The 25,522-nt window shown below is 45.3% G+C and overlaps 2 non-coding genes and 1 pseudogene across 2 annotated transcripts; 2 read left to right on the top strand and 1 right to left on the bottom strand.

The window, feature by feature from the left end:
- Window positions 1–25,522, top strand: part of LOC119402524 (uncharacterized) — a 261,537-nt pseudogene that overhangs the window by 81,248 nt on the left and 154,767 nt on the right.
- On the bottom strand, window positions 8,143–8,234 carry Trnai-uau (transfer RNA isoleucine (anticodon UAU)). The gene is given in 2 exon segments: window positions 8,143–8,178; window positions 8,197–8,234. It is a non-coding gene; the product is annotated as a tRNA-Ile (tRNA).
- Window positions 19,926–20,017, top strand: Trnai-uau (transfer RNA isoleucine (anticodon UAU)). Its single transcript is given in 2 exon segments — window positions 19,926–19,963; window positions 19,982–20,017. It is a non-coding gene; the product is annotated as a tRNA-Ile (tRNA).

Genomic DNA, 25,522 nt, shown 5'->3' with positions numbered 1-25,522 from the left:
TCTTTGTTGACATATTGCGTACACTACCAGCCGTGAGGATGGATGGATGGATGCTATGAGCGTCCCCTTTATAACGGGGCGGTGACATGTCTGCCACCAGGCTCGAAGAAAAAACCTTATCTACATTGATTAAATCTATGTTATTATACCAAAAATTATAAATTCACGGTCTATCTCTCTGCCTCTTAAGGCAGAATGACCTTATTTTTCCCCCATTATTTATTTTTGTTCTTTATCTCTACTTTTCTGCCACCAATACTCTAACCGTCTCTTACTTATTTCTATCGCGGACGTGTTCAGCTTTCTATTGTTGTCCCTAAAACCCAAGGCTTCATGTAGACTCGTGCCCACACGTATACCTGGGTGAATATCGCCACATTCAATCAGTACATGTTCCATCGTTTCCTTAGTTCCCCCGCAGCATGTACATTGTTCTTCTTCGTTACTGAATCTCGCTTTATAACTACGCGTTCTAAGGCAGCCCGACCTTGCTTCAAACAGTAAAGCGCTTCCCCTTGAATTATCATAAAACCTTTCCCTCCTTATTTCGTTTTTTCCCTTTTGGTAGTTACTCAGAGCCGGCTTCTTTTCCATCGCTGCCATCCAATAAGTCCTCTCCGCCTCTCTGACCTTCCGCTTAATGCTCCTTGTTGCCATATCACCCGCACTGTTAGCCGTATATTTACTGGTGAGCCTCCTAGTTTTTACAGTGAAAGCTGTTATGAGATCATTTCACGGCCGTTTTTGGCGCCGTAGTTGTCCGCCGCCGCCGCCGCCGCCGCCGGTGTCCGTAACCAGTATCGCTCGAAATAAGAAAAAAAAACGAAATAAGAAAAAATTCCAGGATGGAACGAGGTTCGAACCTGGGCCCTCTGCGTGTGAGCCCAGTATTCAATCTCTGAGCCATGCCGGTGGTTGAAACTGCTTTGCAAAAAGGTCCTATACAGGCTTCGTGTCGGGAACGAACCACATTAGCATATGCAATATAGCGTGGTAGAAGAGTAAAATAAGCACCAAGCGTCGCACAACGCGAATTCTATAACCAGGCGTCACACAATGCGAATTGCGCAACGAGTAGGTTGTTGATTGCTTCCAACCCATTACAAAGGTCTCTGCCATAATTCTTCGTCGTCATCAGGCACGGCATCAACAAAGTGCGCATAATGCCTTGCGTGCGTTTAGCAGATAGCACGGCTCTCCGTAGAATGACGAAAAATGGCACAGTGCCTGCTGCCCTACTTCTCAAAAATTACAATGAATCAGCGTAGTGGGTTCCTCGCAAGTGCACTTGTATTGGTTGCCAAGGAAGCCCATAAGCGCATGATCCATTTCCTCGGGGTCTCAGTAAAGTTCTTCGCACCCCTCCCCCGTCTCTTTCCCACGTCAGCGTATGTTATACAGCATGACGGCAGAGGGAAATAGCGACCGGGCGTCACCCAGTGCAAATTACATAACTGGTGGGCCGTTTAAAGCTTCCAACCCATTACAAAGGGCTGAGCCGTAATTCTTCATCGTCATCAGTCGTCGCGTCAACAAAAGTGCACATAATCCCTTACAGACGTGTAGCTGGTGCCTCGCTTCTCCGCAGAATGACGAATAATGGCTTAGTAGGCGCTTCCCAACTTCATGAAAATTTGATTTATGGCGTAGTGGGTACCTTTCTAGTGTACTTGTATTGTAGCCCCAAGAGAGCTTACAACGGGCTCTTGAAACGCCGCTCTTCCAGCTTTCGCTGTGACTGTGCTGCGGTTTCAGCGCAGGCCTGGCGTTTTTTCTCCACTGCGTGTCAACGCTTTTTCTATACAAATACCTGAAAACCTTCTCTGCCCGTCTACTCTTCTTTATTTTCCTCAGCCTCTCTTCGAATCTCATTTTGCTCTGAGCTTCCCGCACTTCAAAGCCTGTCCACCCCATATCACCCTTTACAGCCTCATTTGTCGTCTTCCCGTGAGCTCCCAACGCGAGGCGGCCCACCGTCCTTTGATTTACATCCATTCCTGATTGTACCTCTGACTTCATGCACACCACTGAGTTCCCAAATGTAAGCCCCGGGACCATCACACCCTTCCACAGCCCTCGAAGCACCTCGTACCTATTGTACCCCCATAAAGCTCTGTGCTTCATAATTGCAGCATTCCTCTTTCCCTTTGCTACCGATGCTTTCTCTTGTACCTCCATATATCTATCCCCCTCATTTACCCATACTCCGAGGTCCTTGTACTCGCTTACTCTCGGTATTTTTTTGGCCCTGTATAAAGACCGCATGGTCTTCGTGATCATTGAATACCATCAATCCACATTTTGTTGCACTAAATCCTAGTCCTAGAGCCTCACATTCCCTTCCGCATATATCTGCCAGTCGCTGTATATCATCTTGACTGTCCGCAAATAAGACAATATCATCAGCATAAAATAGACCTGGAAGCTTCTGCTCAACCATCGTGCCGACCTGTTTGTGTGACAAATTAAATCCAATTTTGCTACCTTCTAGCGCTTTTTCCATCCTCACCATGTACAGCATGAATAACAGCGGGGACAAAGGGCATCCTTGTCTCAGCCCCTTGCTAATTTCAACGCTGTCCTTGCTACTTATTCCTTCCCATTCTATACAAACTGTATTTTCTCGGTATATTTCCCTCAAAAGCTGTATACAGTCGTCACCTATGCCCACTTCTTTCAGTATATCCCACAAAATTTCCTGATTAACGTTGTCATACGCCCCGGTAATATCTAGATAAGCTACGTATAAGGGCCTGTTTTCTACTTTCGATATTTCTATACACTGGGTAAGAACAAACAGATTATCGTCTAACCGCCTGTCGATTCGAAATCCATTCTGAAGTTCTCCCAAAATATAATTTTGTTCTACCCACGCTTCTATTTTTAATTTTACTGCCTGCATCGCGAACCTGTATAGCACCGATGTAATGGTTAGCGGTTTATACGAGCGAACGTTATCCTTTTCTCCCCTGCCTTTATAGATCAAGTTCATTCTACTTTTTCGCCAACTGTCTGGTATTTCCCTCTCCTGTAAGCACTTTTCTACAGCTTTCAGCAGTGCTTCTTTAGTGTTATGTCCGAGTTCGTTAATGAGGCTGACGGGAACCCCATCTAAGCCCGGTGTAGTGCGCTTAGGAATTTTTCCTTCGGCCTTCTTCCAATTGAAATTCTCTAGTACTACATCTTCGTCGGTTGCACTCCTTTGCGTACTTTTACTCATCGGGGGAATCCCCTGGGCGACCTTTTTAAACGAATCGGCTGTTATCTTTCGGATGTAACCTAGCGCTTCATACCCTTCCAATTGATTTCCTCCTTCATCTACCATATGTTGTTGCATTGTGACAGACTTCCTACCCAGCGCTTTTAGGTGGCTCCAAAATATCCTAGGCGCGGCCTTCTTTTCGCGAATCTCTGTCATCCAGCGTTCACTTTTACCTTTAATTTTTGCCTCGACTAATTTCTGCACAATGGATTTTTGCTCTAAATATATTTCCCATATTTGGTTGACTTCGTCCTGTGGCCGCTTCTGCTTTTTTGCTTGTCTGTGCTCCCGTGATGCCTCACGTCGCTTCTCGATCGCCTCCCGGATTTCTTTGTTCCACCAACTTTTTGGCTTTCTCTTTCCTTTCCAACAAATAGTTTTCTTCTCTTTTTCCATTTCTTTTGTGATTATATGTAGCAGCTCACTATACTTCCAGTCTTTACCTGGTAGTTCGTCTACTTTTTCCTCGACTCTTGCGGCTATATTTGTTATTTGTTTGTCATTTAGATACAAGCTGCCAAACTTTGATTCTATGTTCTTATTATCAGTTTTATATCCCATTTGTAATATTATGCGTTTATGATCACTACCCAAGCTGTTAATGCCTTCCTCGTCTATTCTCATCTCTCTAAGTTTGTCATATATTCCTTCTGTCATGAGACAGTAATCAATGCTCGATTGCCTGTTTCCGACTTCCCACGTGATCTGCCCCTCACACTTAGGCCCCACGTTAACTATCTCAAGACTATGTTGCTCGCAGAGATCTAGCAATAACTTGCCATTGGTGTCTGAATATCCGTCAAGGTCATGAATGTGAGCGTTCATGTCCCCTAGAAGGATTATTTCGGCATCAGGACCAAATTCTTTAATATCGGTGCTTATGCATTTCACTATCTCCAGATTCTTTTGTCTGCAGTTATTCCCCGTCCACAAGTATGCTACACCTAGCCACGTTTTCTTTCCACCTACTGTGCCCGACACCCACATGTGCTCTGAACACGTTTGTTTCACTCTCTCCCATTTTGTTCTGCTATGGATTAGCATTCCAACACCCCCACCTCTCCTTTCTGATGTGATCCTGTTACATCCTTCCCAAATATAATTGTCAATATGTGGTCAATAGTTGTCAATATATTCAAACTGTACAGCGCCATCTGTCAATAAGCCCATAAGCTCGATCCGCCCTGTTTTGTTGGGCGCGAAAACGAAACCAGTCGCGTATCACAGCCTTTCAGGTGCTAGCTGCTGTTTTTTTTTATTTTCGTTGTGCGATGACTTCCCAATGCCTCGTGCAATGTTCAGGGAACGAGGGAGCCCTGGAAATGGCGGGAACAAGGTAACATTAAGTTTAATCAAATTTATCAGTTACCTGAACGAAGAAAAAATATATGGGGAGGGGCGAAGCATGTATAGAAAAGGGTGTTTCAAAATCTGTGGCGGGTCGAAGCATGCAGTGTGCGCCCATGTTTCCCACAGCAAAATCTCTGCTAATTGGCGATGAGAGACAGAAGAGAGATTAGACTGAGAGGCGCGCAATCCGCTTTTAGTTAACGTGCACGTTGCGAATCTTTATTGTTCAACTACATGTAAGAGAAATCTCCCACCGGTACTACATTGCAGATCCAGTGCCTATATATATGGGGTGGCCGGTGAACGGTTGTGCAGCGCCAGCAGTCCGTTTTTTCAATCAAGGAACTCGCTAGCAAACGGTGCCTGCGTTGGCGTTGTCTCTCGCGGGCGAGGGCACGTTCTCGTTCCTTGCGAGCAGGTAGTTCAGCATTCATCGCAGTAAGAGCATTTCCATAGTCAACGCGCGCCGGTCGCTCTCTCTCTCGCCACACGCCGAGCGCTGAGGCGGTGGCGCCCTCCCCTGCGCTCAAGCATATAGACCGTCCCGACAGCAGACGACGACGCACGGTGCTCGCTGACACGCCGAGACCCTAAGGTGCTTCGCCCCTTAAAAAAAAGTGCCCACGTGAAGTTGTTTCCTCAACAAGATCGGCACTGTGCGTTGGTTCGGAAATGACCGGCGCGCGCGAAATCGTTCTTCGATACTCAGTTCTTATTTCTCCGTGCAGTTTAGTTGCTCGCCCGCAACATTGGCTAGACTTGCAGAACAATATATTACGATATATGCATTCAGAAACAAATGGCCGCCGTCGCACACGCATGAGAGAGCATGATTGATCAATACTAGCTTATCAGGGTTGCAGATCGACGAAAGCAATGATTTACGTACATAATCGTGTGTAAGCAGTGTCACAGACGTTGCTGCGCGCGTCCGCGGAAAATCAGTGCCGTCACAGAGACTTGGTTGGAGCAAAGATCTCAAGAGGCATCTCCTTGGAAGCTTGGTAAGGCAGTGTGCGCGGAAGTACATAGTCCGCATGCCACGTCTGCCCTTCGCTTTACACCCCCGTATCCCTCCCCTTTTATTTTTCTTTTGCTTTCTTCGGTCAGCATGCGCTGCGAACACGAAGCTAAGAGTTACGTAGCCGTGCAGTAGATGAAGCTGTTTTTTTTTTCGGTAGATCACCGCACTCATCTTTTCGCTGATCGCGCACCCTCGTGTACTGACTGTTCGCAGTAGCGCACGGTAGCGCACGGACGCGAAAGGAAAGAGCGCAATATTTAAAAAGAATATGTCAGTGAACGCATAAGTGTAGCGTTAAAAAAACAGGACGACAATGCTAAACCCGCGCGATGGATTGCGATCACAAGGCATTATAAACAGCCAGTGTGCAGTAAAAGAGCATTACTCGTGCCGATTTTTTTTGTATACAGTTGAAACGCGTGATCATTATTATTGCGATAGCGATTATATGGACACTCCCGACGGGGTTTTGCCGTCGCCGTCATGTCCCGTATAAAGTCCAAATTGATAACACCCCCCGCGCATCGTATGTTCTACCACGGTTAAAAGCGCGTGAGCGGGGGCTACGAACGCGGCTGAAGCAGAGATCAAACGAGCCGGTCCATCAACGCGACTGTGTCAACGCGACTGCGCGGAAAGAGCATCTTTCCCTGGAGCGGCCGTATTCTCTTACTCCAGCGTTTTGTAGAGTTACGCGAGATCGCATCCAAACGATCGGATCCATCACAGTTTGTTGCTATCGCATTCATTGAATCGCCGTTGCGGTGAAACTATGACTTTTTTTTTGCTTCGTTCACGGCACACCGCTCATGCACATGTCCATGCCTTGTTTATTTCGAAAACCCTATGACAAACGCTATTGCGAAGGGTGCAGAGATACTTGCCGCTAAAGAAATCAGCCGAGGAAAGCAGCACAGCGCTGCACAGGTCGCGCAGAAACAACGTGATTTCTGTATCTGAGGCGAGTTTATAATCGCAGTGGGAAATACAATGGAGATGCATTGCAGTGCAAAGCTACGTTCGATGTTTGACAGGTACATCTCTCCTGCAACGCCTCGTTTTCTTGAACGCCTCGCTCAGATCGGAAGCCCACGCCATAGAGAACATCAGTTCGGCTTTGCGAAGCGGTGCGCCTTTTGCAGCTGCCGTCCGGATGAGTTTTTAAGCACACAGAGCACCACTATTGAGTTCTCGATGATTTGTGGCCGCACAGTGAGGTCCGCCGACCATTTGGCGCTGGATGACGAAAGAAACAGCCGCATTTTTTTGGTCCGAAAGCTTCGCCAACGGCTGCGGCTCAGCCTCTCCGTGGCCCCTCCTAATGGAGACGCTAGTAGACGATTCCGCGACGGCGCCGAACAAAAAATAGCGGAAGCGCCCGGTGTTGCCGGAACACCAAACATTATGAATATTCCCTGTTGAACATTTGGCGTCATTTTGCCCCACGTGACGACACTCGCCGAATAGCGGCGCAAGGAAAAGTTACTCGCAACACTGCTACCTGCGGTGGCATGTATAGAGACACCAAGCTAAGATAGAGTTACTGCATATGACACCTTTAGCAGTCAGGTACACTACTCTGTGTTAGCTGTATATACATAAACTGTATGCGCACGATGTACGTATGTTGTATGCACATGATGCATACACGGTCTATGCGCACGACGAACGAGCACGTACATTCGCCAGGGAAAAAGAAAAAAAGATTGCGGGACGCGACAATTAGAAACCTATGTGTAAGCTCTATCTGGAATCATAGGCACCAATTAAACGTTCCAGTCTTTAGTAGCTATTACCACCTAATATTTACCCGGTAGATTTAAAACAGGGGTCTCAAACACGCGGCGCGCGGCTTTACGAGGAATAAATGTTTCTGAACTTGCTCAATTCTACTCGCATTATTTACTCGCCTATCGCGGCACTGGTCTAAGGCACTTTCTTTTTTACGTGAGGCACGAAAAGGTCAGTGTACATAATGCGAGGTCCATCTAACTAATTTAGAACTAAGGTGCCCGTTAAAGAACCCCAGGTGGTCGAAATTTCCAGCCCTCCACTACGGCGTCCTTCATAATCATGTCGTGGTTTTGGGACGTAAAACCCCAACAGCTATTATTATTATTATTATTATTATTATTATTATTATTATTATTATTATTATTATTATTATTATTATTATTATTATTATTATTATATTATTACATTTTTCTCAAATTCTCGCCCCAAATCCCCTTCAATAATGATCCAGATGTGAGATATGAGAATTGCGTTCTTTCAAGTGAACTCTTGGACACTACTTTTACGTCGCCCACACCTCTTCCTCGTGATAAGCTATCAGAGATACAAATGCCACGGCGAACTCTTATCGCGACCCTCCCATGGTGCTTCAGTTGTTCGCCAGTATATACTGCGTTCCGACCAGCGGCCAAATGTGAAAAGTTAGTGTTACTAGTCGACAGCTTAGAGCATATAAATTCAGAATTAAATTTAAAAATAATAAAAAAATACTTTCCCCAGGTGAGGCTCGAACTCACAACCCCGGCATAGCTCACGAGAACTGTCGTATAAGTACCGTGCGCTAACCAATTGCGCCACTGGGGAAGACGGCATGCACTGCGTTGTACCTGGCTGTACATTCGCGCCGCTTATCTGCTGTTCTATGTGCGTGGCAGTTGCCTCCTTATTTCTTTTTTTTATTATTTCAGTGCGATGTCTAGATCGCTTTTGAGGAAGTTCCGCGTTTGTTCGTTGTCTGCCTGAAATATTCGCTCCGAGCAGGTCGCTTCGCGAGTTACATATCTCTACGTGTCTTTATTTATGGAGACACTGGATGTTTACGAGACACTGAATAACGTAAGTTCGATTCTACCGACTAAGGGAATTCTCGTCGTTTTTTAAACAAGACTCAAGGTCCGATTCTCGTACACCGATCGTCTTTTCCTAAAAGGCTCCTAAACCACCCCTCGTTCAAAGACGAGGGAGTGGTTTCCTCCTCGCCTTTGCTACCCTTCCTACAGGCCGTGACTTCCCCTCGCCACTTATTTCTTAAAAGCAGGTGTACCATGCCAGCACTAAGCGTTGAGTCTATCAAGATTTCGCGCTTGTCTGCTACACGCTGTTGCCTCCGTTTGCGCATTCGCAAACACAGAAAATAAGTGAAATCAGTTGATCGCGCGCAATAGCCATTCGAGGCAAGGACGAACGGATGGGCGGCTGCATGGCAAAGCAGTGCAGGAGACAATTCACATATGATATTTCGCGCGTATGGACCAGTCGGGAGTATGTACTATATATACGTCACGGGAATCACTGTTCTGCGTCACGATGTGCGCCAGACAGACGAGGAACGTCAGGAGAGAATATTGCGTTCGTTTTTCGTATTTTCAGAGGCTGGTGAGGAGCCGGTTAAAAATGTTAGTTCGTTAATTCGTTTTTTTTGTGGCACAAAAGCAGTTACCCTATTATCTTATTATCAAAATCTTATTAACTTATTATCAAAATTACCTTATTATCAAAAGCAGATATTTCCCGCACTATGTCATCGAGTGAATAGATTATTATTATTATTATTATTATTATTATTATTATTATTATTATTATTATTATTATTATTATTATTATTATTATTATTATTATTATTATTATTATTATTATAACAGAAAGGCGGTGGCGTGCTGATTGCCATTGACAATTCACTGAAATCCGTTAGACGGAAAGACCTAGAAACTATCGAAGAATCGATCTGGCTAGAAATCAACCTTGAGCGCCGTGAAAAATTGTTGATTGGATGCTTCTATTTACCGCCCAGCATTTCCCCTGCCTCGTTTCACGATGTCATGTCTTCTATTGAACTTGTGATATCTTCTCATAGTGGGCACAGAATTATTGTTCTTGGGGATTTCAATGCACCTGGAATTGACTGGAGCACGCTTACCTTTTCTCATTACAATCATTTCACAGAGAAAAAGTGCAGCCTGCTCTTGGACTTTCTGGCGTTTAATCCTCTAGTGCAACATAATTCAGTCGTCAATTCCAGTGGCAACGTCTTAGACCTGTGTGTGTCAAACGATCAACCCCTTGAAGTTTCCCGCTCCAACATCTCTCTTGTACGTCCGGACAAATTCCACCCACCACTTAACGTAAGATTATCTGCATCAGCCGAAACAACGAGCTACAGCAGTTACGTAAACAAATCTCCAAGATTTGCGTTCAAGCGAGGTGATTACACAGGCCTCTATCATCACTTGTCCACCGTTGAGTGGTCACAGGTTACTGACAAACCTAATGTTGATGACCAGGTTGATCGGTTTACGGAGCTTGTACTGAGCAGCATGCTTAATTTTATTCCCCAGTATACACCTAAACAACCTAAATATCCCCACTGGTTCTCATCTGATCTTATAAGTGCACTGAAGCATAAAGATCACGCACACAGGAAATCTAAATGTTCTCCATCCAGCGAGTGGAAGGAAGAGTTCGGCTTTTTTCGAACTCTCTCTAAACGCCTATATAAACGGGATCATAGTTCGTACATTGAATTCTTAGAAAAAAGCGCCTCTGACAGGTCGGCTGAGTTTTGGAAGTATGTACGTAAACGGTCCAGCAAAAGCGGAGAGTCCTTCAGACTACTAAACTCAAATGGGGTAGAAGTGCATGCCGTCGCTGACTGTTTTGCCGCACATTTCTCATCCGTTTATAAGGCCTCAGACTCCAGCACTGATATCAGACAACAGCCCAAGGCAGTTAGCTCATCCAGTGCTTTGTCGCTGGATGAAAATCTTATCAGCGAATGCATTAGGCGTTTAAAACCATCATTATCATGTGGCCCAGATGGCATCCCCTCCGCCATACTAAAAGCTTATGGTAGTATATTTGTCCCAGTACTGACTACGATATTTAATAACTGCCTGGACACTTCCACATTTCCGAGCATGTGGAAAACTGCTCGTGTTTTCCCAGTATTTAAGTCGGGCTCTAAGACAGATGTTTCTAATTATCGCCCGATTGCTCTACTATGTGCCACATCAAAGATCTTCGAGCTGGCTCTTCACGACATATTGTCTTTTAGTGTGAAAAACTCATTGATTCCAAATCAACATGGTTTTCTTGCTGGCCGCTCAACTACCACAAATCTTGCTAGTTTCATGACGCAGATCTCCACACCTATTTCTCAGAGAGGACAGGTTGACGTAATCTACTGTGACCTGAGCAAGGCTTTTGACGTAGTCAGCCACACACTGATTATGGTTAAACTTGCGAACTTTGACGTTGACTTGTCGATTGTGAATCTCTTGCACAGCTATCTGCTCAATAGATCTTGTTATGTTGCCGTAAATGGCCAAACCTCTTCTTTGTATAAAGTGACTAGTGGGGTCCCTCAAGGGTCGGTATTAGGCCCACTCCTATTTTTAATTTACGTTAATGATGTTTCTTTTGCCATTCGTAATTCTTCTTTCCTCTTGTATGCCGATGACATCAAGATATTTAAGGAAATTCATTCAGTTAACGACTGTCGCTTGCTGCAGTCAGACTTGCGCTCTTTTTCCGAATGGTGCGACTGTAATAACCTTTCTCTGAATACCTCGAAGACAAAATTCATGTCTATCACTCGCAAAACATCTAGCGTGTCATTTCAATACTCTGTCAATTCTGTGCCGTTATGCAAGGTTTATGAAATCAGTGATCTTGGTGTTGTTGTTGACAGCGCGTTAAACTTTTCTTCTCACGTTAAGCGTGCTGCTATGCGGGGCCTTCGTTCTCTCGGATGTGTTTGTAGAATATCTCGAGAATTCAGGTCTCCCATGGCCCTACACAAATTGTACACGGCAATATGTCTTCCGCAACTTGAGTATGCGTCCGTGATATGGAATGGCATTGCTCAATCCAGCGGTAACACCATTGAACGAGCCCAGAAAAAATTCCTCAGCATAAATAACCATCGCTTTGCTAAAAATGACCCTGGATCTCGTTCAAATACTGCTGAGTCATTATCACTGCCATCACTTCACTGCCGACGAAATCGTTCTGATCTCTTATTTCTCTACAAGCTAGTCCACGGTATCATATCCCGCCCTGTACTTCTCAATTGTGTTAATTTTCGAATTCCGCGTAAGTTAACCAGAGAGAACAGACCGTTTCATGTACCCGCCTGCTTCTTCCAACACTCTACCGTTCACAGAATACAAAGTCTTTATAATATTAACTTCTTCATCTTGACGTTTTTCATAATCCACAATCATTGTTTTTATCCGAGCTTTGCACTCTTTTGACATAGTATGGCACAATGTACAAAGTCTTCCCTTCTCTGTCTTTCCGCATAGTTGTATATGTGCAATGTAATTTTTTATTCCCCTTCAATATTTCTTATATTGTCTTATTTTACTCCTCCCCTTTTGTGTTCATTTCTCTTTGTCTACGTGTTTTTGCGCTTTTTATTTCTGAAGACTGTCTGTATTGTATTGTTTATTTTATTGATTTTTTTGCGTGCGCCTGCACAAAGACGTCACGGTTGTTCCTGGGCACGTTAAATAAATGAGTGATTGATTGATTATTATTGACAACTCGGCGGCGTGCATCGATGAGCATTGCAGCTCTCAAACCGGTTCCCTCTCCACGTACACCCCTCCGGATGGCGATCTCGCCGGGCTGCGCCGCCTTCTCCTCGACGCTTTGGAGGGAATCTCGTTCCTCAGCGACGAGGTATCCCAACTACGCAAAGACAACGAGCACCTCCGTAAGGATCACTCCCGCGGTGTTGAACAACAAGCCCGCGTGGTCGCCTCCCTTCGTGCAGAGGTCCGCTTCCTGCGTGAGGAGCTGACGCGCCGCACGGCCGGAGTGGCAGTGAAGGCACCTGTGATCCCCCCAGCGCATGTGACCGTTGAGCGATCAGTGACTTCCGAGCAAGCTGCCTGCTCTGAACCACCTCTCTCCAAAACTCTTTCATCTTCGAATTCGCCGCCAGCTGACGTAGACACGTCCGAGCGTGGCAGTGTGATGCCTGCGACAGCCTCTTATGCAGCTGTGACTGAGGGGGAAAGAAAGAAGAAACCCGCCTCTTTTGGAGCATTGAAGACATCCACTATATCTGTAGCTCAGCGGCCACAACGGCCACAACGGCCAAAGGCCATTTTTGTTACGAAGCTGAGCCCGGACACCACTGTTGCTGACATCAAAAAAACATATTGCTTCATTCGATCTGTCTCCCATCTCCTGCCGGCGACTTCAAACCAAATTTCAGTCCTATTCTTCGTTCTACATCGAAGTCGACAAGGAAACACTACAACGCCTGAATGACCCTTCGATGTGGCTCCTCGGATGCCTCTTCAAGCCATTTCGTGGGGAGCTGCGCGATGACATGCTTCATCCCTCTGAGCAAGTGACTGGAACCGAAAGTGCCGTGTAACGTAGACATATTCTACCAAAATGCTCGTGGCCTACGTACTAAGACACGAGAGTTTTTCTCTAATGTTCTTTCGTCTTCTTTTCCTATTATTGCTATTTCTGAAACCTGGCTAGGCGCTGAAATTCCCTCATCTGACTTTTTCCCCCGACCTACACCACCTTCCGCAGTGACCGAGATTTCAGTGAAACCAAGCAGAAAGGCGGTGGCGTGCTGATTGCCATTGACAATTCACTGAAATCCGTTAGACGGAAAGACCTAGAAACTATCGAAGAATCCATTTGGCTAGAAACCAACCTTGAGCGCAGTGAAAAATTGTTGATTGGATGTTTCTATTTACCACCCAACATGTCCCCTGCCTCGTTTCATGATGTCATGTCTTCCATTGAACTTGTGGTATCTTCTCATAGTGGGCACAGAATTATTGTTCTTGGGGATTTCAATGCACCTGGAATTGACTGGAGCACGCTTATTTTTCTCATTACAATCATTTCATAGAGAAAAAGTGCAGCCTGCTCTTGGACTTTCTGGCGTTTAATTCCCTACTGCAACATAACTCAGTCGTCAATTCCAGTGGCAACGTCTTAGACCTGTGTGTGTCAAACGATCAACCCCTTGAAGTTTCCCGCTCCGACATCTCTCTTGTACGTCCGGACAAATTCCACCCACCACTTAACGTAAGATTATCCGCATCAGCCGAAACAACGAGCTTCAGCAGTTACGTAAACAAATCTCCGAGATTTGCCTTCAAGCGAGGTGATTACACAGGCCTCTATCATCACTTGTCTACCGTTGAGTGGTCAGAGGTTACTGACAAACCAAATGTTTATGAGCAGGTTGATCGGTTTACAGAGCTTGTACTGAGCAGCATGCGTAAGTTTATTCCCCAATATACACCTAAACAACGTAAATATCCCCATTGGTTCTCATCTGAACTTATCAGTGCACTGAAGCATAAAGATCACGCACACAGGAAATGTAAATGTTCTCCATCCAGCGAGTGGAAGGAAGAGTTCAGCTTCCTTCGAACTCTCTCTAAACGCCTATATAAACGGGATCATAGTTCGTATATTGAATTCTTAGAAAAAAGCGCCTCTGACAGGCCGGCTGAGTTTTGGAAGTACGTACGTAAACGGTCCGGCAAAAGCGGAGAGTCCTTCAGACTACTGGACTCAAATGGGGTAGAAGTGCATGCCGTCGCTGACTGTTTTGCCACGCATTTCTCATCCGTTTATAAGGCCTCAGACTCTAGCACTGATATCAGACAGCAGCCCAAGGCGGTTAGCTCATCCAGTGCTTTGTCGCTGGATGAAAATCTTATCTGCGAATGCATTAAGCGCTTAAAACCATCCTTATCATGTGGGCCAGATGGCATCCCCTCCGCCATACTAAAAGCTTATGGTAGTATATTTGTCCCAGTACGAACTACGATATTTAATAACTGCCTGGACACTTCCACATTTCCAAGCATGTGGAAAACTGCTCGTGTTTTTCCAGTATTTAAGTCGGGCTCTAAAACAGATGCTTCTAATTATCGCCCGATTTCTCTACTATGTGCCACATCAAAGATCTTCGAGCTGGCTCTTCACGACATATTGTCTTTTAGTGTGAAAAACTCATTGATTCCTAATCAACATGGTTTTCTCGCTGGCCGCTCAACTACCACAAATCTTGCTAGTTTCATGACACAGATCTCCACACCTATTTCTCAGAGAGGACAGGTTGACGTAATTTACTGTGACCTGAGCAAGGCTTTTGACGTAGTCAGCCACACGCTGATTATGGTTAAACTTGCGCACTTTGATGTTGACTTGTCAGTTGTGAATCTCCTGCAGAGCTATCTGCTCAATAGATATTGTTATGTTGCCGTAAATGGCCAAACGTCTTCTTTGTATAAAGTGACTAGTGGGGTCCCTCAAGGGTCGGTATTAGGCCCACTCCTATTTTTAATTTACGTTAATGATGTTTCTTTTGCCATCCGTAATTCTTCTTTCCTCTTGTATGCCGATGACATCAAGATTTTTAAGGAAATTCATTCAGTTAACGACTGTCGCTTGCTGCAGTCAGACTTGCGCTCTTTTTCCGAATGGTGCGACGGTAATAACCTTTCTCTGAATACCTCGAAGACAAAATTCATGTCTATCACTCGCAAAACATCTAGCGTGTCATTTCAATACTCTGTCAATTCTGTGCCGTTATGCAAGGTTTATGAAATCAGTGATCTTGGTGTTGTTGTTGACAGCGCGTTAAACTTTTCTTCTCACGTTAAGCGTGCTGCTATGCGGGGCCTTCGTTCTCTCGGATGTGTTGTAGAATATCTCGAGAATTCAGGTCTCCCATGGCCCTACACAAATTGTACATGGCAATATGTCTTCCGCAACTTGAGTATGCGTCCGTGATATGGAATGGCATTGCTCAATCCAGCGGTAACACCATTGAACGAGTCCAGAAAAAATTCCTCAGCATATATAACCATCGCTTTGCTAAAAATGACTCTGGATCTCGTTCAAGTACTGCTGAATTATTATCACTGCCATCACTTCACTGCCGACGAAATCGCTCTGATCTCTTATTTCTTTACAAGCTAGTCCACGGTATCATATCCTGCCCTGTACTTCTCAATTGTGTAAATTTTCGAATTCCGCGTAAGTTAACCAGAGAGAACAGACCGTTTCATGTACCCGCCTGCTTCTTCCAACACTCTACCGTTCACAGAATACAAAGTCTTTATAATCTTAACTTTCTTGATCTTGACATTTTTCATAGCCCACAATCATTGTTTTTATCCGAGCTTTGCACTGTTTTGACATAGTGTGGCACAATGTACAAAGTCTTCCCTTCTCAGTCTTTCCACATAGTTGTATATGCAATCTAATTTTTTATGCCCCGTCAATATTTCTCGTGTTGTCTTATTTTACTCCTCCCCTTTTGTGTTCATTTCTCTTTGTCTACGTGTTTTTGCTCTTTTTATTTCTGAAAACTGTCTGTATTGTATTGTTTATTTTTATAGTTTTTTTTGCGTGCGCCAGCACAAAGACCTTACGGTTGTTCCCGGGCACGTTAAATAAATCATTGGTTGATTATTATTATTATTATTATTATTATTATTATTATTATTATTATTATTATTATTATTATTATTATTATTATTATTATTATTATTATTATTATTATTATTATTATTATTATAGTACTCTTCATGTACCTGCCTTCCTCGTCCAACACTCGACCGTCCACAGGATACAAAATGTTTATAATGTCGTTTTTTTTTTTGATCTGGGTGTTTTTCAGAACTCACTGTCGTTGTCTTCAAAGGTTCGCGCTGATTTCACGTGTCGCGCCTTGTACAAGGCATCCCCCCCTCCTTTCTGTTTTTCTTTGTCTTTAAGCTTACCTTCAACTTTGTGGTACGTGACCTGTATTTATCGCTGTTCTATATTTCTTGTGTTGAGTTAGTGCATTTTAGCCGTTGTCCTGACTTTTAGTTTCCTTAGATTTCCCTTCTTTGCTCGCATTTTGTCCTTTAAGGTGTCTTTATTTCAACGTTTATCGTTAGTGCTTTTTTTTTATAGACCAGGCCCAGTACCCTACGCTTGTTGCTTGGGCACGTTGAATATATTTCTGATTGCTAATGGTACCTCCTTTAAAACGAGGAGGCAGTCCTTAGTTTTCCCAACGCTATAGACTTGCTACTTATGATTGAATTGCAGCCACGCTCTATTTTATTACAATGCGACGAAGGAATCTGCCACCAAAAAAAGGATATATCTTCCTAAGGCTACAGACGAGCGGTGTCAAAGTCACCTCAGCTGGCGCGCAGTCGCGAAATTCTCCCGATTTGACGGGACAGTGAGTAAGGTTGGAGCGTGGTGCGTTTGTATGTGTGTGTGTGTGGGGGGGGGGTAACCAAAACGCCAACTAACGTTGCCACTTAAGGAAGGCCTTTCCCAGATCTCACATAAGAGCCATTTCTCAAGGGGATTTTACGTCAGGTTTAGAGAAACAATATCGATACTGATCTACAGAATTACTGAAATCTGGACTCCGATTCTGAAATGCATCAACTTTTGCTTCACGGTTATGTTTTAACACATGGTGACCGCATGGGGTGCCTCACAAAAAAATTAGGCGTGTCTGTGCTATCGCAATTACAATGACCAGCGGAGCGGAGGGGTAGCCTCACCGAAGTTGTGCGAAGCTAGGATTAAAGCTAAGAGCAGGATTAAAGCTAAGCAAGGTTTTTCCTCACCCTAGCCACGCTCATTCCTTGCCGTGACACTCCATTGCTTTACTATGCTTTACTCTTTCCCTCATCCTTGGTGTACTAGGCTTATGCTAAGCTTTCCCTCTCTCAATATACTTGAGCATCGCTGCGCACGGACCAAGCCCATGCCCTATTTTCTTAAAATGGGAATAAACTTTGGGAAACCAAAATAAAAGATTCCCCGAGGCTACAGACTTACCATTGCTTACCATTACCATTGCCTACTTTTAATAACACGGGACGAAACATTACAACAGATTTCCTAACGTGCATGTTTCGTCAAACAGAATAAAAAGAAATGGTATGAGTGAACTTCTCTCCTCAGGGATTAATAATAATATCTGGGGTTTTACGTCCCAAAACCACGATGTGATTACGAGAGACGCCGTAGTGGAAGGATCCGGAAATTTTGACTGTCTGCTGTTCTTTACGTGCGCTGGCATCGCACAGCACACGGGCCTCAACCGTTTCGCTTCCATCAAAATGCAACCACCGCGGCCGGGATCGAACCCGTGACCTTCGGGTCAGCAGCCGAGCACCGTAGCCACTGTTCCACGAGGCGGACTTTCCCTCCTCAGGGGTAGACTTGAGAAAGCGAGGACATTTCGGTTAAGGAATGTTTCGCCCGGTAAATAATATAATAATATCTGGGGTTTAACGTCCCAAAACCACGATATGATTATGAGAGACGCCGTAGTGGAAGGCTCCGGAAATTTCGACCACCTGGGGTTCTTTAACGTGCACCTAAATCTAAGTACACGCGCCTCAAACATTGTCGCCTCCATCGAAAATGCAGCCGCCGCAGCCGGGATTCGATCCCGCGACCTTCGGGTCAGCAGCCGAGCGCCATAACCACTAGACCAACGCGGCGGGGCCGGTAAATTAGGTATGGATACATTTACATATTATCAGTCGTAAGTTTATATAGCCTCCTCGGAGGGTCTAACGTATTTAACTTTGGGAAAGTTTCGTCCCATTTTGATAAAATTGGGTATGAGTACATTTCCTTCATCAGGGGGTAAGTATGTAGCCTTCGCAACGCCAGCATAGCTCGGTTTTGAGGCATTTCGTCCTGTTTGAACAATACTGGGCATGGGTGCTATTATATTACCTTTAGCACAGTGAGTTGCACACACTCTGGAAGCATCTTTCCCAAGTGATTCTTGGGATTATTTCCTCCACCGCGAGGAGATTCTCCGCCTCACCAAACAAGATTTAATTTCACCGTGTGGTTCAGACCTCCCAGGCCACACCAGGAAGCTTAGAACAGTCGGGGGGAAGTGGTGTTGCGCAGACTTAATGTGGCGGCAGGACATATGCCTGGCCACATCTCCACAGACCATTTGGGCCCATATTGTATAGCTGAAGCGCCCGTGCCTACCATCAAGCACTCATTCTGGCCTGAACCAGATACGACGGCGTTACCTGAAAACAGTGGGCCTTCATCCAACAAGACCACCGAACTATGATTCGTGGCTCAGCGGGCCCAACCATGGAGTACTGTTGAGTATATCGCGGAAACCGGCCTCGATTCATATATTTAATTGTCGCTTTCGAAATTAAAAAATAAAGATAAAAACAAACCTACCTTATATCATTAGGAAAGCTAGCATACTATCGCTCTCGGAAGGTTTCATCGCACTTTTATAATATTAACGTTGAATTACAATGGGAGAGTCGGAGCAGCCGATGGACTCTGCGGGCGAACACTCGACTATGGCGTAGAGCAACGCCTCCAAATCCGCGATTGGAAAACAATCCGCGCCGCCGGAGCAAGCATGGGAGCAAGGAGGAAGCGGAAGTGCTTGAGTTGCCCAGAATACCTTGCGTGTAGTTATTCCATTCTGCTCATTCCGCTGTCGAATTCCTGCTCGGACGCGGCAGTTTCAGCCTCACTATCCGATGAATCGCTCGTGCAGGAGCTGCAGTTTTCTGACTCGGAGCTGTCGCTATCGATCAGCGGAAGCAATGCCGCACGATTTGCCCAGAAGTAGTACACTCTACCAGAAGCCCATGTCGTCCACCATTACTGTCAAAACACGCGACAGCGGCAGCGCCCCCAAGAAGGCAAACGTGTTAAAGGAAGTACGTCACGCCAAGTTCCGGTCGACTGCGCCGATTTTGGCGGAGCAACTTTTCCTGCTCCATGGAGTGACTGCCGCTCTTAATCCACTCCGACTATCCCATTGGAACGCTTGACTCCCGCCCTCACTTTGCCATTAGACCACACTTGCTCCAAAGGGAGCAGAAATGCTTGCTCCGACTCCGCAATTGGAAATCAACGTAGGAAACGACCAGAGTTGTTTCGGTCTGTAAAATCGAATTGTTGGACAAATGTAATTATTTATTGTCTAATAAATATTCAGTGACTATAAATAAAGACAAGCAGACAGTTTGAAATCTTTCAGCTACTGTCTCAGAGCTGGCAGTCAAATTATGCTTTCCGTCGAAGCATTCGCAGCTACTAGGCTGCGAATGTTCAATGCGGACAGTGAACACACGTGGAATTTATCGGTAAGCTACCTGTACACCAGGCTAACATGTAAAAGAGAAACCACGGCCACAACGTCCACGCAAGTATAGCTGCAGATAAGCGGTGCGTATGTACGATGGAGCGCAGCTGTCTTCCCCAGTGGCGCAATTGGTTAGCGCACGGTACTTATACGACAGTCCTCGTGAGCTATGCCGGGGTTGTGAGTTCGAGCCTCACCTGGGGAACGCATTTTTTTATTACTTTTTAAATTCGGTTATGATGTTATATACTGAAAGCTGTCGACTCGTAACACTAATTTTTCCCAGTTGGCCGCAGGACGGAACACAGTATATTGGTGAGCAACTCAAGCACCATGGGAGGGTCGGGATAAGAGTCCGCCGTGGCATTTGTATCTCTGATAGCTTATCACGAGGAAGAAGCGTTGGCGATATGGAAGTAGTGTCTAAGTTCACGTACTCCGGTTGACACAGCTTGTCCATACAATTGGGGGAGCTGCACCACTAGACCGCAAAGACTGCACCCTACACTGATGCCGCTCCTGGTCGCCCATGTGTCATCAGGTCTGGAATGTCGGACACACTTGATAGTCCACTTGATAGGCAAGCGCGCAGTATGACCGCATGTCAGTGCTATTGGTCTGTTGCTATTCTTTGTTGTCCCAAGTGAACCACTGCACTGGTGAGGCACAGTAACTTGCACCTGAATACCTGAGCTGGAAATGGGAGAAAACGGTGGAATCTTAAAAGAGTAGTCTATAATTTATGCTTGCGTATTTTCTTGCATTGCCTTTTTTGAAAGAATACTCCATTGGATTTCGGGTTTCTACGTGCAGCTAAAGGCAGTAAAAGGAAGGAAGCGGCCACCTTATAAGGGCATAGGATGGGCCACGCGCATCGCTATTGCGCATCATGTGGCGCTATCCAGCCGGCGAGGGCGTGGCTACCGCAACATGTCCAATTTACTGACGAAACATTCAGTTGAAAATCAGCGCTCGTCATGTTTTCATGTGTCGTGTCTAGTACTCGTTCGTTAGCGCTGCAGAATTTCTTCGCCGGGAAACAAGATTCATTCTGCGAGGGCATAAACGATTTCATCAATATGCGACTTAACTTTCTTGAATTCCAGATTTCGAAAGGCTGCAGGCTTACTGTTCCCGTAAAAATCCACACAAAATCTATTGCATCAAAATACGATTAAATATTGAAAAATGTAGAATTTACGTATTTCTGGAGGCTGTAGCCTTACGTCTCCGTCTACAAGTTGACACCAGAATTTATCTGTGAAGACAGTTACCCAGGCTTGGAGACACTACCCCAGCATTTAATTCTTACGTATGTGTTACAATAATGTGCGAACCAACTTCTAACCACTATTTCCCATGCTGTTGTTGCAGCCGAGAGGGTAAAGCGTTCAGCTCGGAACCAAAGGGACGGTGATTCGAATGCCGCTGGCGGCATCACTGAAAAAAAAAGAAAGCAAAGGCACATAGTGGTGTTGTTACCGTGGCTGAGGCAGAGTTCGTACTCGAAAGCCTGGTGGTTCGAATCGCACTACCGGTAATGCTGAATATATAATGTGTAATCGCGAATGTATCGAGGCTCCCACTGACAAGACCACCGTTGGATGTGTGAACATTGGCTGCAATAATGTACTGAACTAGTCTTCAAAGCAGTGAAAGGTCGAGCAGTGGTCTTAATTTTTTTTTCAACCTGAATTTTTAAGAGTAAAAAAAGAGGATCCCTGGTTCACTGCACGTACGGGACATGGCCACTTATCCCGTGCAGCCATTGAGGAGCCCTCCAAGGAAATGAAGCTTCGTACCGCTGCACAGCCACCACATCCCGAAGCGCGGCCGCTTGCACCTATTGGAAACCACTGGGGATCGAGCCCGGTACGTCCCGAATTGGAAGCTGACGCCGAAGCGTTTCGCCACCGCTGCGGTGAAGTTGCTAGTCAACAACGCTCATGCTATCAGTCTCATCCAAATGTGAGAAAGTTTACAAGATTTAATAATTAAGAATTCGAATGTTACATCATTACCTTCATGGTAGTGACACCCGCATTGTGATTCGAACCACCGCCCTTTCAGTTACGAGCTAAACACGTTAGCCCCTTGGCTACTGGATCGGCACAACGAAGAGTGCTTACAATTGGCCTGTACGTTATTGCTACCGATTACCATATAATTTAATGCTAGGGCTAATAATAATTGTTGGTCTTTACATTCCAAGGCCACAACCTGATTATGAGAGTGAGTGACTGAAACAACTTTGTTGGGTCCGCAATAGAGACGAGTAGACTGTACGTCAACTGGCTAGACCACTCGGGAACCATTAGGTTAAACCTGACGGCCCTCGGGCCCTCGCTGATTATGAGAGACATCGTAGTTGACGGCTCCAGAAATTTCTACCACCTGCATAAGATTCTCTAACGTGCTCCTAAATCTCAGCAACTGAACTTTCTAATAGAAGTTCAGTTGTAGTATTCGCTTGTCCTGTAGCTTTCTTCGTCTCGACCGACGTTTTTTCGCGCTATTTTCATTTTTCATACGGGCCTCTAGCATTTTGCTTCCGTCAAAACGCAGCCGCTGTGGCCGGAATTCGATCCCGCGACCTGCGGTTAGTTGTTGAGCACCATATCCACTAGACCACCGCTGCGGGTAATGCTAGGATGCGAGTCCAAGCCTCAGTACAAGTATCACTTAAATAAATATTTTGGTTTCATTACTTAATTCTGCAGCGCCGACAAACAAAGACTAGATGAAGAGACGAAAAAATTCGTGAACACGGAGTGCCACTGCAGCCGACGTTTCGAGAAGCATACTTGTCTTCTTGAAGGCTGCCCTTTGAAAAGGCATTTGTAGCCTTGAAGACAAGTCGGCGTGTCGAAACGTCGGCTCCAGCAACAGCCCGTGTTCACGAATGTTTCAGCTTTTCAAGCTTCAGTATTTCCCCTGAACTTCTGCCTTTCTAAGGACAAGATGAGACGCATGAAAACAGGACGAGCGCTCACTTTTCCACTACGTATTTCATCAGAAATGCGACGTACACACGTTGTGGGAATGGCACCCCCTCCGTCTTGCTTGAAAGTGCCACGGGGTGCGCACTAGCGATGCGCATGGGCCATCCTGTGCCCTTATAAACGCGGCCGCTGCGCGCAGCCTCCTTTTTTGACCTACCTTTGCCTCACGTTAGAAACCCCGGAATCCAACGCGCCATTCTTTCGAAAAGGACCAATGTACGAAATACCACACAGAAATTAGAGACCACTATTTTGAAAATCCGCGGTTTTCTCTCATTTTTCGCCCTCAGGTATTCAGGTGCTAGTTAATGTGCCTCATTCAACAGATGCAGTGGTTCACTGTGGAACAGCGAGAATAGCAAACAGACCAATAGTACCGGACGTGTACAGAGCTCAACTATTTCTACCGGCCGACATCACTGATAATCGTTTCTACGCAGTAAACACAAGTGCGGTAATGTTTCTGAAGAAAGTTCTCATTGCTACAGCAATAACCTCAACGACCAAGAAAGGACGAAGTATATATGGAGGACAACCATCGCTGATCGATCACGTGGCGCCCTGTATACAGGGTCTGTCCGTAAAGTGATGAGGCCGGGTCTAGTAAACAAAATTATTCGTCCAATCTGTACATATTATTTCAATTCATCAATATATATATTCCTTTGGCGTCGATGCGCCGAGTACAAGCCGATTCCGACGCTTTAAAGGCTCCTTGAAAGTCGCTGCCGTCACCTGAGAGATTCTGTGACAGCGCTGGATGGCAGGAACAGCGTGAAACGGACACATTTGTGGTTTCTCTGAGATCTGGGAACAGAAAAAGATCTGCGGGCTCACATCAGGGCTGATGCCAGCTGATGATACAGCCTGACGTGGGCCCGGCAGATTCAAACGGAAGTTTATCACGCGGAAGCTTGGAATTTTTAATATTGTGAGCGCAGCAAATCAGTGACTCTTCTTTGTCATCTCGACATATCATCGTCATTCGTGAAACTTCCTCATCTGTATATATCATCATCATTGTAGAACAGCTCGAGCTCGACTCGAATAAAGCGGTTCCTCATAAGTGGTGGAGGTGCTGGGTATAAGTAAAGTAGAGTTAGTTGCACGAGTGAACGTGAACTTAGGCACTACTTCCATATCGCTGACACCTCTTCCCCGCGATAAGATATTAGAGATGCACTAGACACGGCGAACGCGTATCGCGACCCTCCCATGGTGCTTCAGTCGCTCGCCACGCTGTGTTCCAACAGGCGGCCAACTGTGACAAACCTCATAAATAAATCTTAAAATATAATAATAAAAAAAACGTTCCCCAGGTGTGGCTGGAACTCACAACCCCGGCATAGCTCACGAGAACTGTCGTATAAGTACCGTGCGCTAACCAATTGCGCCACTGGGGAGGACGGCTGCGGTCCGTGGCACTTACACCCGCTTATCTGCAGCTCTACCTGTGTGGATGTTGTCCCCTTGCGTCTTTTATAATGGCCAACGTGTGTTCACTGTCCGCATGAAACATTCGCAACGTAGCAGCTGCAGGCGATGCTTCAGCAGGAAACTAGCATAATTTGGCCAATTTGGCTGCTTGTTCCGAGCGAGTCGCTTGCCGAGTTAAATATAGGTACTTGACTTTATTTATAGAGTGCACTAGATTATACGAGAGACACACAAAATGTATTTTGTCCAACACCCGATTTACGGACCTAGAACAACTCTAGTCCTATTTTACCTGGTATTACGAAAGCGGAATGAAACGCTTCGAAAGCGATGTATGCTATACAGGGGCGTAGCCAGGGGGGGGGGGGTGGGGGAGGGTTCAAACCCCCCCCCCGAAATTTTTCAATTTGCTTGCGTATATAGGCACGCACACATACAAACGCACGCACGAAAATACATAAAGTATGGTTGAACCCCCCCCCCCCGAAAAAAATTTCTGGCTACGCCCCTGATGCTATATAGCTTTCTAATTACATAGGCTATAGCTATAGGTATTATAACAGCACCAGTACCCAGTTTTGTCCAAACAGGTCAAAATATCTCCAAACCGAAGTATGCTTACGTCACGAAGGCTATTTCCCAGATGAGGGAAATGTACCCACACACGTCATTTCTTAAAATGGAACGAAACTTCCAAACTAATATATGATAGACTTTTCGAGGCTATAGACTTACGGCCAATCATGTAAATGCACCATGCCTATTTTAATGACACAGGAGGAAATATTCCAAAACTTAAATGTGCTAGTTTTCCCATGTCTATCCTGAGGAGAGAAGTTCACGTATACCAATTAATTTATTCTGCTTGACGAAACATGTGAGTTAGGAAAGCGTTTGGAATCTTTCGTTCTGTTTTATTAAATGTCCAAGTTCGACAAACTGCGGGCCGCTAATAAAAAGTCCGTGGGCCGCTCGTTTGAGACCCGGCTTACGATTTAGTCTGAAAAATTGACCCGAAATTGATTTCATCCAAGTTCGACGAAAGTTTGAAAAATCGAAAAACACAAGATTTCAAAAAGATATAGGCTTACCATTTAGTCCGAAAATTTACCTAAAATCGATTTACCGAAGTTCGACGAAACTTCGAAAAAATTGCCAAAATAACAGATTTCCAAAGGCTTACTATTGTTTCCGAAAATTGATCCAAGATCAACTTTATCCAAGTTTGACGAAACTGAAAAATTCGCAAAAAACTCAAAGATTTGCCAAAA

This window comes from Rhipicephalus sanguineus, chromosome 8 (genome assembly GCF_013339695.2).
Source record: "Rhipicephalus sanguineus isolate Rsan-2018 chromosome 8, BIME_Rsan_1.4, whole genome shotgun sequence".
Classification (NCBI taxonomy): Eukaryota; Metazoa; Arthropoda; class Arachnida; order Ixodida; family Ixodidae; genus Rhipicephalus; species Rhipicephalus sanguineus.
This window is presented reverse-complemented; position numbering and strand designations above follow the sequence as displayed.